Below are 15,792 nucleotides of genomic sequence, written 5' to 3' on the forward strand. Positions count from 1 at the left end.
ATATTCACATCCCTACTGTTCAACCAATCAAAAAATTGTTGCAGGTCATTTAAATGTCCATCCCATAACATAAAGATGTCATCTATGTACCTGTACCACTTGGTTATATTTTGAGACTAAGGATTATCTTTTAACCAACATTCCTCAAAATTGACCGTATATAAACATGCAGTTGAAGGGGCACATGTCGCGCCCATGGCCACTCCTTTATTTTGTTTGTAAAATTGGTCTTTAAAAAAGAAAAAAAAATTTGTTAAGGCGATTGTGGCCAATGTAATCAAAAACGAAGTTGGCACCTGATGGGGACGTGATCTCCTCTAAACTTTGTTCCAGAATCTGTTAGCACTCTTGTTGAGGAAGTACTACTAAGATGTTATATCCAATGTCACCATTAAGAATTGACGATCTACATTAGTGGTAGTTTCTATGTTCAAAAAGTGTGTACTGTCCTTCAAATATGAATCGCTTTGTTGTACTAGCAGCTGTAGGAACCAATCAATATATTGAAACAGCGGTTCTAGCACTGAATCCATGGAAGCCACTATAGGTCTTCCAGGTGGAGTAGTTACATTTTAATGGATTTTTGGGACAGTATAAAACATTGGCACCAGAGGGTGGTGTTTATTCAAAAAAGAGAATTCATGTTGTGTTAGGAAACCTTCCTCTAAACCTGCTTTGCATGTTTCCAATATCATAATTTGTATTTCTTCCATAGGATCGGTTGTTAACGGAGTATATGTTGAGGTATCTGCTAGTTGATTCAAAATTTCTGCTTCGTAACAGGTTCTATCCAAAAGGACCAAAGCCCCTCCCTTGTCTGCTCTATGAATGGTTTAATTGATTAAAGGGTTAAGTTCCATTTAAATCTCTAGTATAATTTGATTGGTCAATAGAGTTGGCATTGGTTTAAAATCCAGTTGCCATCTTAGTTCAGAAATATTTTCGACAAGATAGAAGCTGACACAATATCAGGTACATGTAAAGACTAATTAATTGCGAATCCACGAGTTTTCTAATCTCTCTGAAAAGTTTCTAAGGTAATGCTGTTCACTTGGTTGCAGGGTGTTGTAGGAAACTATGGGTTCTGCTCCTTATGAAGCACCAGTGAAACAGGAGCTCACTGTCGGACATACCCACTAGTTTGAGTGCAATAGCAGCTTAGTGCCTGTTTATTTCTATTATAAAATATAAAATACAAAAAAAATATATAAAAGGAAGATTGGAAACTGAATAGTAAGTATGAATGAAGTCTAAGAAGATAGAAAGGAAGAAAAATAAATGAAGGAAAGCTGAAAAATAAACAATGCTGAAAGGAAAAGATCAAAGTCAAAGACTGATATAGAAATGAAGTGAAGAAGACAGGAAGGGAGAGAAGAAGTGGCAGATGGACTGGAGACCTTCTAAAGAAAGTTAAGAAAAGATAGAGGAAAACAGAAACTGAAGACTGCGACAAACATGATTGGAAAAAACAAAAGAACCAGACAACAAAGGTAGAAAGAATTTTATTCTTAATTCAGTGAATGGAAAATGTAAATCAGGCAAGATGGCGTCTGAATAGGACATGTGTGAAACAGCTCCTCACTCAACTCCCTCTTGCTGTTTTTTTTTTCTTTAAAAAATACATTTCCATGCCCAAGAGACGGGGCAAACAGAGAGCTTACCCTGCTCCCTCTGCAAGACAGGAATTGGGACCGATGGACCGTTTCACTGTTCCCAGAGTAGAATTGACTGGGCAACAACCCTTGCTGCAGGAGGGATCGATGAGAGGAGAACCGACCTACCTGCCTGAGGGAGAGACCACTCTGAGCCCAGAGGAACGGAGTCCTCCTTCGATGCCGGCAATGCTGGCAGACCAGAGCCCTGGATTGACTAGACCCGATGAGGAGATGTCTGATCTGGGAGCAGGGGCAGACTCTGCTAGCAGAACGCCGAGTGCAGCAGTGCTGGTGGTTACTGCTGAGAATACCGAAGGAGCAGGAGTTGAATCACAAGAGAGCAAGACTGGCTCTAAGAAAGGAGCTCAGGAAGAGGTAACATTGAAATTATTTCCTAAAAAACCGGAGAAAATAACCCTAGAAAAAATTTGGGATGCTTTGGAATGTTTAGAAGATTCTTTAACCCAGAAACTATCTCCAATAGTTAAAGTTACTCAATCAAATCAAGCTAAAATAGCAGACTTGGAAAAACAGTTGGAACAATCTAAAACTTTTGAACAAACAATTATACTTGAAACAAATCAAATTAAAGAGAGTCAAATAACTTTAATAAAAGAAAATGTATACTTACAGAGGAAAATAGAAACTTTAGAAAATTTACAAAGGATGAAAACATTGAGATTTATAAATTTTCCTAAAGTTCCAGCAGTGGCTCCTTTAATAACATTCAAAAGATATCTTTCTGAAGTATTAAAAATTACTGAACAATTGTTTCCACCTGTAGCAAGGATTTATTATTTGGCTTCCTATGTTAAGAAACCAAGTGAGCACATAATATCATCTATGGAAACCCCATTTAAGCAGCTAAATTTGAATTTATCACAAACAATTGAAGATGAACTATGTGGAGTACAACCTGCTACATTAATTATAGACTTTGTTCTACAGCCGGATCGGGACTGGATCTTGAAAACTTTCTTTAAACATAGACATGAAGTCTTTCTGAATTGCAAAGTCAAAGTATTTCCTGATATTGCTAGACAAACTCAGAAAAGACGTCAGTCTTTTTTGAAACTTCGTGATCGTGTATTGTCACAGGGGGGAATTTTCTGGCTTAATTTTCCTTGCAAATGTGTTGTTAAATTTCAATCAATTAAATATGTTTTCTTTGAGAGTGATCAGTTAGCAAAATTCCTGGACTCCAGACAAGAACCAGCCGTAAACTCTCTTGTGCTTCCTCCATTAGTATCTACTCCGTGATAGGATAAGTGGGAACATGTTCTACTCATTTTTTCCTATGTGAACCAATTTTTGAATTGTGCCTTGCCTACAATTGTGGACTTTAGCAGTAATTATCATTTAATAGATTTTCTTTATAAAATATTTTCTTGTATGGTATGGTAATACTCCTTTTCTGTACAAGTGTATCTTGTAAAATTCATTAAAATTACAAATAAATTAAAAAAAAAAAAAAGAAAATGTAAATTCAACAGTAAATTTGCACTACTTTCTTTAAAATTTTCAGACTGCAGGGTTCTGTTTCTATTTATCTAGTGTTGCACTGCCTGCAGAGCGTGGCTCCTTGGGATTTCAATTTAAATTTTTGTCTACATATTCTTTTTTTAACTTTGTGCTCACTTATTTTGTACTTGGCAAGGGTCTATTTGTGTTCAGTGGAAGTACTGCATGGAGTTTCTATTTAAGCATCTGTAATAATTCAGCTTCTTAAGTTTCCCAATAAGTATATTGATGTTCTAGGTCCCACTACAATATTTACTTTGTTGTGTTTTCCAAAGAAAGTCCTTGTTGTGTTGCTTCTGTTAGTGGTGTTATGATAAAGTAGATTAGCTCTATAAGTCCTGAGTGATTTTTGTAGGCTTTGTATTTCAGGTACTTCATAATATGCTTGGGATTGGAAAGGGTATATGTTTTTACTGAGATTACACCAAATTAATTTTTTTTATGGCAAGTTCATGGGGAAATGCCCTTTTTCTGCTTTACAGCCATTCTTAGAGGAGAAGCTAAGGGGGGGGGGGGGGGGGTGTGGGGGGGGGGTGGAGAGATTCTGTGGATGCAAGAAAATGTGTTTAAATTTACAGTTTAATAGTCCAGAGTTAAGGGTCAGTATTTTTTTTACATTAGATTTCTTAGGCTACATATTTAAACTGCTACTTCAAAGGTATTTACCGGTTTTGTTAATACAGCATAATAAGGTATTTATATTTGTTACAAAGCAAGTTAAAGGACATGTACCATTTGGGTTAGTCACATCCAGAATAGTTGGGTTAAGGCAGTTTCAGTTTGAAATACAAGTTCCAGAAGGCATTGCAGGCAAGGAGCCAGGGAGTGAGATGAAGAACCCGGACTGGACTCCTAGCTGCAATCGGGGAAGACATGGGTGTAAGCTGGAAGGATGTGTAGAGTGGCGGCCACTAGGGGGTAAGAGAGATAGGAAACCCTGTGTGCAGGAGCTCCTCATTAGTCTAATGCTTAACTCAGCTGGTATGGGTGTGAGGGAAGCTACTGGAAGGAGAATGATTGGTTGTGAGAGCAGAAGCCAGGGATTGATTAGGCAGGTGGGAAAGCGTCCCAGGGGAGTTCAGTTCAGGAGGAGAGAAGCAGTTGCAGGCTGAAAATCCTTGGGCAAGAGAGGTCCCTAAAGTACTGAAGCAGGCTGAAATCCCTTGGGTGTGAGGAAGTCCCTAAAGTATTGAAACCTCCGGAAGGTAAAGGCTGCTTTGTGATTGAACTGGGATGATGAACTGAGTGAATTGTTTGTCTTGGGAATTGAACTACTGTTTATTGTGCACTGGATAAAGAGCCCAGACTGAAGCTGACTGTGAGCCTGTATTGAATCCTGGTAGGTGCTGGCAGCCTACTGCTTAAAGGGGACTATTTGCCACACACTTTCAGGTGGCTTACATGTGCTTAAGATTAAAGGTGAATGCTGCTGTTGGAACCGTGTATCAGGTCTACTAGAAACCTGCATGGAATAAAAGCCTTAAAATTGAAGTTGCTGGTGGACATTCAGTTCTTGATTGTGCTGGGAGACCTCTCCCTTGTGACACATTAAAGTAATTATTTTGCAGGATACCGTGATGTATATTGAGATGTTGACCAGACTCAAGTCTACTATAATGACAAAGTTTAAGTTATGGGCCAATGCGATTATTTAAAAATGTCAGTGTTTCCAAAGTTTCTGTTAAGTGTGTGTGGGATTTATGTTGCTGCAGGACAGCTGTTGGGCAATGCTTACTTAGAAATCCATCTTCAAGTGCACTGTAAAGCATTATTTAAGAGTCTACCAAGCACTACTCACACCTATATGCCTAGTGTCCCCCATGTTAAGTCTGGGACCCCCCCCCCCCCCAAAAAAAAAAAAAAAAAGGTCAGGTCTGGCAATGCCACTGATGTGCATACATGCAAAAGGTTGGAAAGAATTCCAAGAGCCCTGCTCCAGGTGCTTTCCCCACGTGTTATTTTTAACATGCGCTATTTAACAAGGATAACAACCCATTTACAAAATACATAGAAACTACATAGAAATTAGTTACTGGCGCTGCATCAAATTACCATTTTGTTAAGAGAACAGATTTTAAAAGCATTGTTTAGCATTAAGTCTACTTGAGTACGTCTTTTAACTCTGTCATTAATGTGGGAATTAATTTGAGCTCTCTTGTAATTAATTAGTTCCCAAAGATGTGTTGACTCAAGTCTGTTATTTATCTTTCTAAATCCCTAATTTCTTCCATCAACTTTCTTTCCTCCTTCCTTTTGACATTACTGTAAACATTAGAAATGTACACAGCCCAAAAGGACTTGGATTATTTTCAGTTCATTGGGCTTTTATATAAATTTTCAAGCATTTTTTTCAGTTTGTATCACACATTCATATTAATAACTGTTTTAAACGTGCATTAAAATGTGTTGATGGAGGCAAATCGATTGTGCATTAATTCATAGGATAACATGCATTGTCCCCAAGCTTTTAAGAGCTTGGGGACAATTTTCAAACTGCCCACATTGCTGTAGAGTTCATGGGTACGTTTTACTTGCTGCCTTGAAACTAGTTTTTCAGCATGAAAGTCACATTGAACATTACCTATGGAAAAAGTACCCACAGAGATTTGCACCTACTTTTTTGTGAGTACTTTTCTCATGGAGTGGAGGAGTGGCCTAGTGGTTAGAGTGGTGGACTTTGATCCTGGGGAACTGGGTTCGATTCCCACTGAAGGCACAGGCAGCTCCTTGTGACTCTGGGCAAGTCACTTAACCCTCCCATTGCCCCAGGTACAAATAAGTACCTGTATATAATATGTAAGCCGCATTGAGCCTGCCATGAGTGGGAAAGCGCGGGGTACAAATGTAATAAACAAAACAAAACCTATTTGTGTTGTAGCAATCCCTGTCTCTTGGGAATACCTCAACTGAATGCAAGTAAATTTTAGATACTGTTGAACAATGTGCACGCATATACTTACCAAATACATGACGGGCAGTTTTCAAATATCCCTTTTACCCATTTTGGTTTGTTTGCCTTTTATTCACTGATTTTCACCAACCTGCCCTGCACTGCTGACCACCAATCTGCCTTGTTCTGCTGACCACCGATCAGCCCTGTTCTATTGGCTTAAAAGGAGCAGATATCATCTGAATGAACTAATGAAATACCTTTTATCCACTCGTAATAGTAGCAGCGTTTTAGTAACTGCAACTTGCTCACCCCATCTACTTTTGTGCTAACCTTTGTATGAGGCCGAATGAGTCTGAGTGAATACGGGCGAGTCCGGAAAATGATAAGCAAATCGTGAGACAATCCTGTTCGATAATAGCTTTTGACACCTAATTCATCCTCATTACTATCAATGATTGAGAATTAATAACTTAGAGAAAAAAACGATTTCAAAAACTCCAACCCTGTGCACCTCAACTGACGACCACTAGTCAATCAAACATCTCTTGTGAAATAAGATCAAGATGAATATCACTAAACTACTCTTCACTATCTACAGCGAAGGGCGACTAAAATGATGGTGGGGTTGGGACGACTTCCCTATGAAGAAAGACTAAGGAGGCTAGGGCTTTTCAGCTTGGAGAAGAGACGGCTGAGGGGAGAAATGATAGAGGTATATAAAATATTGAGTGGAGTGGAACAGGTAGATGTGAAGCATCTGTTCACGCTTTCCAAAAATACTAGGACTAGGGGGCATGCGATGAAACTACAGTGTGGTAAATTTAAAACAAATTGGAGAGAAATTTTCTTCACCCAACGCATAATTAAACTCAGGAATTTGTTGCCGGAGAACGTGGTGAAGGCGGTTAGCTTAGCAGAGTTTAAAAAGGGGCTAGAAGGTTTCCTAAAGGACAAGTCCATAAACCACTACTAAATGGACTTGGGGAAAAATCCACAATTCCAGGAATAACATGTATAGAATGTTTGTACGTTTGGGAAGCTCGCCAGGTGCCCTTGGCCTGGATTGGCTGCTGTCGTGGACAGGATGCTGGGCTTGATGGACCTTTGGTCTTTTCCCAGTGTGGCATTACTTATGTACTTACCCTAATACACCACATACTAACCACCCCCCCCCCTATCGGAAACGAACAGCATTCCCACAATACACCTGCCTTATCGACCATCTAGACACAATACACACCGCCATAACAACAACAACCAAAACAATGGAATTATTACTTCACTTGAACAACATCAAAATAAAGGAAAAAATGGATATAATACACCCCCACCACTAGCAAACAGACAATTAAGAAAAAATCAACATAATCTCTAACTTAACTGATCCCTTTCAAACAATCCAATTAAGATATACAAATGCCAGATCAGCTGTCAATAAAGCAACAATAACAACAGATTGGATTACACAACCTGGATCTATTAATCATCAATGAAACCTGGATTCATGATCACAATGACCCAATAGTACTGGATCTTTGCCCACCAGGCTACAAAATTATTCAATGGTCAAGAAAGGGAAAGAGAGGAGGAGGCATTGCACTAATTTATAAATCTTATGTTACAGTAATAACTAAAGCTGAAACCATAGCACCACAACTTGAAATTGCCTCACTTAGTATCAACCACTCTACCTTGCTTGACCATTTAAACATTATTTTGTTTTACAGACTACCAGGAAACTGGCAAGTACACCAACCACAACTCATGGACTTCATTTCGAATGCCTGTGTATCTAATTCTAATCTTTTAATATTAGGGGACATAAACTTGCATCTAGAAGACCATAATGCAAAGAATACTCGAGAATGCAAGGATTTTCTCCAACTATGGGAATTTAATTGGGCTAATACTCAAGCAACGCATATTAAAGGACACATGCTTGATCTCATCACACACAAATTCTCTTCAGATCAAACCCTTATATTAACAGATACAAAATGAACAGAGATACCATGGTCAGACCACTTTAAATTAAACATATCCATGTAATGGCGGGAAAAAAATCCGGTCCAGAAACAAGAATGAAAAACTTACACCACAAGAGGCCAAATTGATCCAGTACTATCCTGGCAACAGTTCTACATGAACGAATGGACAGTACAAACAGATTCCAATCAATATCTCTTAAACTGGGACAATAGATGCAAGAACATACTTGACACAACAGCACCATTACAAACAAGAACATCGCAAAGACATAGTCCACTACCTTGGTTTAATGATGAACTGAAAAAATTAAAAACTCAAGTAAGGAGACTTGAACGAGCATGGAATAAAATGAAAGATGAATGCACATTTAATGTATGGAAACAAATACTAAGAAAATACAAATAGACAAATCAGACAAACTAAAAGGTCATATTACAAATCCAAAATCGGGCCAGATTATAAGGATATACATAAGCTATTCCAATTGGTACATAATCTTCTTGACACCACACCAGTTACCACAACTAATACAGATACCCCATGAGTAAATGAACTAGCCACTTACTTTCACAAGAAAATTATTAAGCTACAATCAACCTTACCACTTAACTCCACCGACTATGAAAAATTCATTAACTGTTTGGACCCAGTCATTGATGAATATCCAGCAGACCAAATCTGGACAAATTTCGATTTACTGATGGACGAAACAGTCACCCAAGTAATCAACAAATTCACCAAGTCCCATTGCAAATTAGACACATGCCCCAGTTACTTAATAAAATCTGCCCCTCAACATTTCATAACAGATATCACCTCCTACTTAAATTACATGCTTCAACATGGATCCTTCCCTATGGACAAAGGCAATATACTACTTACACCAATTCCCAAAGACCTAAAGAAAAAATCAAATGATATAACTAATTACCGCCCAGTTGTTAAGTTAATGGAAAGTCTAGCTACTAAACAACTTACCGATTTATTTAAACAATTTCTCAGTATTACATGCATCTCAATCTGGATTCAGTGCTAATCATAGAACCGAAACAGTACTTATAACACTCCTAACTAAATTCAAACAACTGCAGCTGGCAACAATGTTCTCCTCTTACAATTTGACATGTCCAGTGTGTTTGATATGGTTAGCCATGGTATTCTACTGAACATTCTAGAATATTTCGGAATTGGAGGAAATGTATTGAATTGGTTTCGTAGCTTCCTAACGACAAGAACATACCAAGTAATATCAAAATCGAGTATATCACCACCATGGAAACCAGAATGTGGAGTGCCTCAAGGATCGCCGCTTTCACCAATCCTCTTTAATTTAATGCTGTTACCATTGGTCAAATCACTATCCAACCAAGGCCTAAACCCATACATCTATGCTGATGATGTTACGATATATATCCCGTTTAAAAATGACTTAGCAGAAATCACAAATAAAATCAATCACACCTTCCAAATAATGAACTCATGGGCGGATGCATTCCAACTAAAGCTTAATGCAGAAAAGACACAATGCCTTATCCTTTCATCGCAATATAATAGAACCAATTATGCTAATATAAATATACAAAACCACATTCTTCCTGTTGCGGACATCCTGAAACTCCTGGGAGTCACAATTGACCGAAACCTTACTCTAGATAGTCACGTGAAAAATGTAACAAAGAAGATGTTCCATACAATGTGGAAGCTTAAAAGAGTGAAACCTTTCTTCCCAAGGGAGGCATTCCGTAACTTGGTGCAATCAATAGTATTAAGCCATTTGGATTATTGCAAGTTCATCTTTGTCGGATGTAAAGCCCAAATTATTAAGAAACTCCAGACAGCCCAAAACACTGCAGCCAGACTCATATTTGGAAAAGCGAAATATGAACGCACCAAACCCCTCAGAGAAAAATTACACTGGCTCCCACTAAAAGATCGAATTGCATTCAAAATCTGCACCCTGGTCCATAAAATCATTCATGGAGAGGCCCCAATATATATGTCAGACCTCACAGACCTACCAGCAAGGAACACAAAACGTTTTTCACGCACTTTCTTAAACCTCCATTACCCCAACTGTAGAGGACTTAAATACAAATCAGTATATGCATCCAGCTTCTCCTTCAACTTCTGCACGCAACTATGGAATGCACTACCGAATGCCATAAAAACAACACACAATCTGACAGTATTCCGGAAATTTCTAAAGACTAACCTGTTCAAAGAGACTTATAAAAAGAATCCTTCATAAAAGACAACCTCAAAACTGTACCAGAACAAGCCAACATTGAACTCTTTAACTTGGTTACTTTAATCACATTGTTATTATTGAACGTTATACTTTATCCTTGCTCTCATATACCTGATATGAACTATTTATTTATTTACTTCTAATTTACTTGATATTTTTGTAATAATAATCTGTATTTCTCATTCCGTTAATGGCGATCGCCATTGCGGCATAATGTAAGCCACATTGAGCCTGCAAAGAGGTGGGAAAATGTGGGATACAAATGCAGCAAATAAAAATAAATAAATAAATAAATAAATAAATAAATAAATAAAAGAAACTGGAAAACAAAGCCCCAATCAGCAACACGTCTCTGGACTACTCAAGAGAATATTGAGGGCCACAATCAAAAAAATGCTCTCCACTCAAATTCTAAATTCAGCCTGAAGGTCTCCTCAGTATGCAAAAGGTATGTCTAATATTCTTCCTGTTGATGAAGCATGTTCCTGATATCACCATCACGTACTGAATTAACATGTTCTAGCGCCGAACGCAAACTAGAAAAATCATATTTGCGGATTTCATTTCTAATACATGTTTGTCCAGTCCCAATGTACTCGTCCTGGGAGACATTAATTTGCACCTTGAAAACTATTCCTCTACCCACACGCGTGACTGATTAGACTTCCTTCATTCTTGGGATTTCTCCTGCTGGAATTCTCAGGCTACCCACTCAAAAGGTCACACTCTCGATCTCCTCTCCCTCAAATCGGCCTATCAGCACAATTTGCAAATAACCAAGGTCCTTTGGACAGCTATTCCTTGGTCAGATCACTTCAAGTTCAACTGTTCCATTTTGTGGCAGGTAAAAGGTCCACAGCGCACTCAAACCCTAACGTTGTACAAAACAAGAGGGTATATTGACCCAGAGGTATTCTGGCAGCATCTATGAGTCAGATTGTCCTGACCCGGTGGATTTGGATAGCTTCTTCATCAACTGGGATAATCGATGCAGAAGTATTTTGGATACCATAGTGCCCCTCAGAATGCGTTCAGCAAAAAGGAAAGTGGCTGCCCCATGGTTTAATGATGACCTCAGAGAACTCCAAACCAATAGCAGAAGACTCGAAAGGGCCTGGAGAAAGCACCAGGACACTCAACATCTTAATGCAATCTCTCTCCAGTCTGTCCAAAATTCTGCGGCACGACTTATTTTCCGCCAAAATCGTTTTACCCACACTAGCCCACTCCTCAAGTCACTTCACTGGCTCCCTGTCCGCTTCCACGTACAGTTCAAACTTCTCTTACTGACCTTTAAATGCATCCATTCTGTAGCCCCCCATTACCACTCCCTCTCTCCCTACATTCCTCCCCGTAAACTCTGCTCGCTGGACAAATCTCTCTTGTCGTCCCCCTTCTCCTCCATTGCTAATTCCAGGCTTCGATCCTTTTCCCTGACGGCACCTTATGCCTGGAATGGACTTCCTGAGCCTGTACACCTAGCTCCATCTCTGTCTGTTTTGAAATCTATGCTGAAAACCCACCTTTTCACCACTGCTTTTGGCTCCTAACCACTACTCAATTCTCCTATCCTTGTTCCTTCTCACCCAGTACTTTCCTCACCCTTAATTGTTTTGTCTGTCTGTATTTTTAGATTGTAAGCTCTATCGAGCAGGGACTGTCTCTCTGTGTCAGGTGTTCAGCGCTGCGTGCGTCTGGTATGCTATACAAATGTTAATAATAATACAAATGTTAATAATAATAATAATGCATGGAAGCAATCTCAAAGAAAGTACAAATATGCAATTCGGCAGTCAACCCCCCCCCACTACTTTAAAACCAAGATAGGCCCGGATTATAATGATGTGAAAAAGCTCTACTTCTTTGTTAATAAATTAACAGATACTACTGCGCTTACATCTACAAGTAAAGGTATCCCATCTGCTGCAGATCTAGCCAAGTTTTTCCAAGAAAAACTCACAAAATTGCAGAGTTCCCTACCAAGGAGCAATTCCAGCATGTATACCTGATATTGATTTGTCCTTGCCATTTTCTGTGCATAGACCATAGAAGTGTGCCCAGTACTGTCTTTGTTCTAAAACTTCTGAAGCCATCATCGAAGCCCCTGGAAGGCTCCACTCCAACCCATCCAAATCTATTCAGCCATGATCAGGGAATAGACCATAGAAGTCCACCAAACACTGGCCCTGTTCTCCAACTTCAGAAGCTGAACCTGTACAGCCAAGTTCAGGGCACAGACCGCAGAAGTCTGCCCAGTACTGGCTTTGCTTCCCAATTACTGGTGTTGCCGCCTAGTCTCTGCTAAGGTTCTTTGGATCAATTCCTTCTAAGCAGGATTCCTTTGTTTTTATCCCATGCAATTTGGAAATCCGTTACCATTTTCATCTCCACCACCTCCAACTGGACTTGGAGCTGTCTTAATGAACAGACCAGAAATTGCATGGTGTGTCTGCAATCATCTGCTAGAGACATAAAAAATACTTAACATTCTAAGGCACATAGTGCCCTTAAAGTACAATCACACAGAACTACTTTATTTTTCTGTCTCCATCTGCTGATTAATGGACATAATCCACTGGAGTTCTGAAGTGCTCTGGTATGGACACTAAGGAAATACAGCATTCTACATTAAGAACATCATACTGACAGTCAAACAAGGTGGTAGTGTGATGGTATGGAGATGCTTGCTTCCTCAGGACCTGGAAAAATGTACTATACCAGAAAATTCTCAAGGAGAAGGTCTGGTCACCTCTCTGTGAGCTGAAGATGATGCATAATTGGGTAATTCAGCAAGATAATGATCCAAAACACAAAAGAAAATCTCCTTCTGAATGGCTGAGAAGAAACAAAATTAAATATCTGGATTGCTCTTGTCCAAGTCTTCCCTGAAACCCAACCAAGTTGCTGTATCAGAAATTGAAATGAGAAGTTTATGTAGAAAATCTTACAAATATCTGAATTAAAGAAGTTCTGCAAAGATCAAGAGCTGCTTCTAAAGATGGGGCAACCAATTATCAAGTTTAGGGGGGGGGGGAGAGTTATATTTTTCACATGGGTGATTTGGCTGTTTGATAACTTTGTTCCTTAAATCAATGAAGTAATAATTTAAAAACCATGTTGTGTGTTTACTCAAGTTCCCTTTGGGCTCATTTTCAAAGCACTTTGACTTACAAAATGCCATAGGTTACTATGTAACTTTGTAAGTCTAAGTGCTTGAAAATACGCCTCTTTGTCTAATATTACATTTTGTTTAAAGATCAGAAACCATTCAGTGTGACATATATATGCATTAATAGAAGCAGGAGGGGAGAAAACATTTCCACATCACTAAATCCTCGCACATGGGCGACATCATCCAACGGAGCTCTATGTGGGAATTTTCTCCAGACCTGAATACAGAGTTTTTGAGCTTACTCTACTGGTGTCACTTGGAACCTCTACTTCTACTACTACTTATCATTTGTATAGCGTTACTAGACGTATGCAGTGCTGTACACTTGAACGTGAAGAGACGGTCCCTGCTCGGCAGAGCTTACAATCTAATTAGGACAAACACGACAAATAAGAGATAAGGGAATATTGAAGTGAGGATGATAAAATAAGGGTTCTGAACAAGTGAATAAGGGTTAGGAGTTAAAAGCAGCATCAAAAAGGTGGGCTTTTAGCTTAGATTTGAAGATGGCCAGAGATGGAGCTTGACGTACCGGCTCAGGAAGTCTATTCCAGGCATATGGTGCAGCAAGATAAAAGGAACGGAGTCTGGAGTTAGCAGTGGAGGAGAAGGGTGCAAATAAGAGAGATTTACCCAGTGAATGGGGTTCCCGGGGAGGAGTGTAGGGAGAGATGAGTGGAGGGTACTGTGGAGCTGCAGAGTGAATGCACTTATAAGTCAATAAGAGGAGTTTGAACTGTATGCGGAAACGTTTAGGAAGCCAGTGAAGTGGACTTGAGGAGAGGGCTAATATGAGCATAGCGACATTGGTGGAATATTAGTCATGCAACAGAACTGTGAACAGATTGAAGAGGAGAGAGATGGCTAAGTGGGAGACCTGTGAGAAGCAAGTTGCAATAGTCTAAGCGAGAGGTGATAAGAGTGTGGATGAGGGTTCTGGAAGTGTGCTCAGAAAGGAAAGGACAAATTTTGCTAATATTATAGAGAAACAAACAACAGGTTTTAGCAGTCTGCTGAATATGTGCAGAGGAGAGGGAGGAGTTGAAGATGACCCCAAGGTTACGAGCTGATGAGACAGGAAGGATGAGTGTGTTATCCACAGAAACAGAGAATGGAGGAAGAGGAGAGGTTGGTTTAGGTGGTAAAAGCAGCTCAGTCTTGGTCATGTTTAGTTTCAGATGGCGGTGAGGCATTCAGGCAGCAATGTCAGACAGGCAGGCTGATACTTTGGCCTGAATTCCTGCTGAGGTTTCTGGTGTGGAAAGATAGATCTGGGAGGAGTCAGCATAAAGATGATACTGAAAACCATGGGATGAGATCAGAGTACCAAGGGAAGAAGTATAGATGGAGAAAGGAAGAGGTCCCAGGACAGATCCCTGAGGTACACCAACTGACAGTGGGATAGAAGTAGAGGAGGATCCACCAGAGTATACAATAAAAGTATGCTGGGAGAGATAAGAAGAAAACCAGGAAAGAACAGAGCCCTGAAATCCAAGTGAGGACAGCGTATCAAGGAGTAGGCTGTGATCAACAGTGTCAAAAGCAGCAGATAGATCGAGAAGGATGAGGATAGAATAGAGCCATTTGGATCTGGCCAGGAACAGGTCACTGGAGACTTTAGCAAGCGCTGTTTCGGTTGAATGAAGGGGGCGAAAGCCAGATTGAAGTGGATAAAGAATAGCTTGAAATGAAAAAGTCAAGGCAACAACGGTGAACAGCACGTTCAAGTATCTTGGATAGGAAAGGGAGATGGGGCGATATTTGGAAGGACAGGTAGGGTCCAATGAAGGTTTTTTAAGGAGTGGTGTGACTATGGCATGTTTGAAGGCATCAGACACAGTCGCAGTGGAAAGTGAAAGATTGAGGATATGACAGATAAAAGGGATGACAGCAGGAGAGATAGTGTTAAGTAGATGGGTGGGAATAGGATCAGATGAACAGGTAGTTAGTTTCGAGGAGGAAAGATGTGTAGTTTCCTCTTCAGTGATTTCAGTCTATTATAAACTTAGTACAATACAGCTCCTTGGGGAGGTGGGAAGATTTGTGAGGATTTATGTCCTGCTGTCCTTGGAGAGCACCTGCTACACGTAAGTAACTGTGCTTTTTCTGAGGACAAGTGGAACAGGGAAATCCTCACCTATAGGACTCCATAGCTACAGGCTGCCTTTAACAGAAAAAAGAGGAGAATACAACTAATTAGCACGGCAACAGGTGGACACCAATATATTTTTTGGCAGCAATAAGCCTTCGTTTTTGAGTTATTTTAATATATTTTTGAACGAAATGGGCCTAGACGAAATGAGGCTGGATTCTA

Source organism: Microcaecilia unicolor, chromosome 1, assembly GCF_901765095.1.
Source record: "Microcaecilia unicolor chromosome 1, aMicUni1.1, whole genome shotgun sequence".
Lineage (NCBI taxonomy): Eukaryota > Metazoa > Chordata > Amphibia > Gymnophiona > Siphonopidae > Microcaecilia > Microcaecilia unicolor.